This window comes from Euprymna scolopes, chromosome 22 (genome assembly GCF_053919585.1).
Source record: "Euprymna scolopes isolate OS-2025 chromosome 22, ASM5391958v1, whole genome shotgun sequence".
Taxonomy (NCBI): Eukaryota; Metazoa; Mollusca; class Cephalopoda; order Sepiida; family Sepiolidae; genus Euprymna; species Euprymna scolopes.
Window position 1 is genome coordinate 64,656,017 of NC_136503.1, and position 5,570 is coordinate 64,661,586.

Sequence of the window (5,570 nt, forward strand, 5' to 3'; positions counted from 1 at the left end):
GAGTATTGTTGTCATATTTGAAGCGGTTGACCTCCATCCTATCTGCAAGTTCTTGATAATGTGCAGAAATATGTCTGTAATTTGATCATCCCGACACGTCCTTCGTTTGCAACCTCTCCTACATAGACCTAATGTTGCTTGTCACGGTCTTTTCTAGAAAATATAATATAATGTATACTTGAGTATTGTGTCAAATATTATTTGCTTCTTTTGTTCCAGCCTGCTTGACTCGTATGTTTAGTTGTCTCAATTGATTTCTTTGTCTTGATACCGCGTTGTAATACAAGTTCATTTTACAGTAGCTTCTTTCCAAGAACTGTAGATTATGGATTTGCCTTCCTTTTTCCAAACTAAGGTAAATGGACGTCCATGTTCTTTCGGTTTTCGTCTTTTGTTATGGTTAATTTCTTCCATAAAGTGGCTTCTTCCGTAGATCGTTTTCCATATAAAAATCTATCTTCGTATGTTTGAATTCGTACATCTTTTACTTTGGATATAAAGGTTGAAAAATGATAATCAACAGAAGAGGATTTTCTTTTGCAATATGTTGCAAAGAAGTTTTCCATGGACATTTGACCGGCAGCATACATGTGAACGGGTGAAAGGAATATCATGTATTTTGTACTAGAAAAGGAATCTTTTGCTGTCAATGTCTTACTTAAGATTCTAATTCAATCGAATACGTGATATTCTGTATGTCTTGCAGTCCGAAAATACGACCTATCCGAATGTTCTTTTCATTTATACAGTATTGCTAATAACTGCCACCACTGTAGCTACACACGGTATGATTCATGTATCGGTCGATTAAGTAAATCAAAGAAAATATATTTGCTTTCAATCTATTTGAACAGGCTATTCATTAAATTGGATCAAAGATATAATTCAAATTAAATTAGACATCAACGGATCAATGCAATTATATTGATACTTAATCTCTATCAAATTATAATATCGAACTGGTATAGTGGCTGATTGATTGTGTTAGATTTTTATGACAATATTTCCTTATATGTGACTGACCACAGAACGCCGAAATATGGGAACAATAACAGACGAAATTGTAACAGAGGAAAATAAATGAGGCATCACGTGTATTATGACAAAACAAAATATTTATTTATTTTCTTTGCGTAGCACCAACCGCATCGGATCAGTTTATGAGAACGATTCCCTTAATATAATTATATACACACCGTAACATAAAAACAAAAGCGATAGCGCATGCTGTATGATCAAAGGGACGGATCTTTTTGTTGTTTATTGTGTTCTTTGTTGATTTAATATTTACGAGATTATATCTATAATAGTACCAGACACACAATAACAGGTATATAATGGGCACATATATAAAATCAGTTTAAAACACTGGGAAGATGTCAGCACAGTTTCTGTTAGTGTCGATTCCTTTGTTTTGCCACGCTCAAGCATTGCAACCTCACCACGAAAGTATATGGGATGTGCTGCACTGAAAACACTTAAGCAACACAGGAGCTGATCAAAGTTTTATAAAATAGCAATAATGCATACAGATGTAAATTAAGGAAAAATAATTAACCCTGATGGATTTTTGACTATTGCTTAGAGAGATAGAGTGGTCAGTATCTGTTCTTCAGATGCTGCACTTTTGTTTGTTGTTATCTTTCGGTGGAGGAGTAGTCCTTCACGACTAAGACAATTTCAAGACAATTAGTTTGTGCCTATTTAGAATGCCTCCTGGGGAGGCATTATAAATAGACACAAACTTTTCATTTACTACGTTAATATAACCTGAAAATAATAGCTATGTTCATTATTCTGCTGGACGAGCATAGTTTCACTAAACGTCATTGTGCGTTTTGACTAATTCTCTTCATTTGTTAATTTCTTATCTATTACACTGACCACTTATACTTTTCTGTTTACCTATGATATTTACGTTTTCGAGATCTAATACGTTACATTAACCTCTGAACAGATCCTCCTTGCAATCACGCTCTTACTTATAAACATGTGACATGTGGCGTCATATCTGTTACTATAATATGTGTACAGCCTAAAAATTTGAAACCCCAAATTATAATGTTGACCTATGTTAACCACTCATCCGTTTCCTTTGCTTACTTATGCATTTTCTACTCATTGATTACTGCTTTCCATATCAAGTGCCAGTCGAGAATAGGCGTTTAAAGAGACACTTTTATTGCCATCAATACATGATGACAACTTTGTTAGCGATAGATATATGGATTGCGTTTGATTATTTATATGGCGGTTTATTAAGAGGATTTGTGGACATTAGATCTGAAGGCCATCATATTTTAATCAAAATAAATAAATAAATAAATAAATAAATAAATCTCCGTAATGTGTACAATAGGCGGAGAAAACTTGAACAAAAAGTTATTTCATGAAAACTTCATCAGTTTTTAGATACGTGGAGGGAGAAAGCTAAATTATTTTCTTCGCACTAGAAAAAATTAAGTCCTGACCTAAAATATAATGCTTGTAACAAATCATTGTCAAGTACGAAAGATAAATTTGTTGAATAAGTTTTCCGTTCAAGAAGGTATTTCACGGCATAATCTTCCACATGTATTACGTAAATACGTCTGACGATCGAGTACTGAAGTACATTTAGGTAAGACCTGTTATTGCACTATTTTCCTTTTTCTAGGGTTCAAAGTTCAAAGCCGATGCCTATGTCAAATGATTTAATCTATATGCGATATTACAGTTATGCATCATTAAATAGATTGATACAGACACTTACTTCTTAATGATAAAATACGCTGACCAAAACATTTTTTGTTCCTCCAAGCTACCAAACTGATTTAGACCAATTCCAGGGGGTGCTAATTCCGAGAATCATATTAATTTTTCTCGTCAGATCAAGATGTTGAGAAAATTGATAATTTATACCTTTTATCACCTTAGAAAAATGGTATTCTGCATCTCTGTTTTCAACTCATTATCTTACTCTTAACTAAAAAGTTACTTTCTTCCTAATTTCCTCTTCTGGTTTGTTTTTACATCCTTTTTGCCACCACTGTTGACAAAGCATGCTTTTTTTAATTATTTATCCGCTCCATTTCCTAACACAGACGATATGTTTTACTCATTTCTCCTTTCGAACAACATGTTTGTTTGTTTTGCTATTTCATTCATCTTCCTATTGTCGTAATTGTTTTTACTTTCTCATACACGTAATTTTTCAATTTCAGTTTTGAGTTTTGTCTTTAAATAGATATATCTGTAAATTATGTACTAGTCTTTAGAATCGTTACTGCTTAGCATAGTTGATATAATTGTGAAGCGTAGGTGCGTGCAACAAGAGTGAATTAGGCGTGTTTTTAAATGCATTCTAGCTTTATAATTACAATTATAGGTTGTTATTGCGATGTTTGTCAATTGATTATGACATCAAAAACCTGAAAGTAAAAGTCAAATTTGCTATACACTCATAGTATATAATTGGTAAGAAATGGACACTGAGTAGTAAACACGCCTATCAATCGTGGGATGTTTCTGTTGATTTCTAGGTAAAAGTAAAGTTTATTCTCTTCAAGTTAAAATTTCATTTATAAGTCAGACAGCAAACAATTAAGCTGCATTATTTTACTTTCGTTACAGATTTTTGGAGCAAAAATGAGGAATGGCAAACTATTTCCTTCAATTTTTGTCCTAACATTTGGAATTTTACATAAAGGGTATTCAGAAATAGGGCAAGCTTTTTAATCGGTTTGCGTCGAAAATTTGAGTAACCAATACATAAATGTGTGTATGTAAGTTTGCATTCCTGCATAAAACTTTGGACAGGGGGACGGATTTTCACAAGATCAGTAGCGTTTTGAAGCTCGATCCTTCAGAGGACAAATATCGAAAAATTGGCTGAAAACATTAATTTCTTCACCCTCAACTGAACACTTTTCTACAGGGATGGGTCGCTATTTTCGCCGATATTTTCGAAACTCATCCCCTCTTTTCGATTGTATAGCCTTTATTTAAACCTTCGTCACTTCTGGTTTGACGGTGGTCCTAACAGCAAAGACGTAACATTTTCCCACGTTCTTTTCCTCCTTCACAGTACGGTTTCGAGCATGCCTTTCTACTACCACTTTTTTTTTTGCTCAACACATACCTCCAAACACCCGGACAACGCCGGGCACCCATGCTAGTATGATATAAATATGGGTGTACCTCAAGTGTCTATCCTTGGATATTTATTATTCTTAATATTCATAAATGACCCCCCTGATAAAATTGTCTCTCAGATGGGTATAAATGCTGATGATGCCACGCTCTGTAAAGGGCATGAGGGGGAAAACAAAGGAACACATCTATGGAAATGGCAGAAACACTAGAAGAAGAGATCCAATCTAAAAATGGATGGCCACATTCAATGCTGCCAAGCCTAAGCTTGTTTGCTTCAATATTTACAAGAAACCTTTTTGATCACTAATAGCTCTGGCTAAAGATACATTACCTGAAAGTACGTCTTGCAAACTCCTCGACTTAACGTCCACAGGGAATATGAGTTGGTACAGATACATTGAGAGCATTACCAGGATCGTTGCGAGGAAGGTGGGCTCGCTCTTCCGTGCTAGAAAGGTACTTACGCCTAAAAGTATCATCTACCTCTCCAGGGTCACCATTCGGCCATGTATGAAGTATTTTTGTCAAATGTGGGCTGGTGCATCCGCTACTTGTCTCTCGCCCCTGGGCAGGGTTCAAAAGACAGTCGGCAACTTGATAGGTCCTGAACTGTCGTCTAGGCTTCAGCCTGTGTCCAATCGTCAAAATATTGCATCTCTTTGCCTGCTCTACAAGTATTTTAATAGTGAATGCTCCGATGAACTAGAAGCTCTTGTGCCCCCTGTATATAAATACTCTCGACAAACCCGACAATCAGTAAAAATCCACCCCTACAAAGTAGAGATTCCTAGATGTAAGAAGGCCATCTACTCTAATAGCTACTTCCCCAGAAGTGATAGACTCTGGAAACCCCTTCCCTGTTCCTGCTTTCTCCAATTGTACTGACATGCAGAAGTTCAACTGTAATGTAAACCGATATCTTGCTGCCAAACACCCTACATAGCATCCCTGCCACTTATGGCCCTGATAGTAGCTCACTACATCGTATTGGCACTGTGCCTTGTTTAAGGTTAAACTGTGCCTTGTTTTGGGTTAATATATATATATATATATATATATATATGCATATATATATATATATACACTAGCATTTAAGCCCGCCGTTGCCCGGGTGTTTCGAGGTGTGTTGAGCAAAAAAAAAAGTGCTAGTAGGAAGGCAGGCTCGAACTGTACCGCGAAGGAGGAAAAGAACGGGGGAAAAAGATGCCGTCTTTGCTGTTACGACTACCGGTAAACCGGAAGTGACGTAGTTTTAAATTAAGGCTAGACAATCGGAAAGAAGGGATGACTTTCGAAAATATCGGCGAAAAAAGCGAGTGCATATATATATATATAAATATATATATATATATATATATATATATATATATATATATATATATATATATATATAAGGCTAAGACAACTTGTGCGAAATCCACACAACTTGTTTTGCT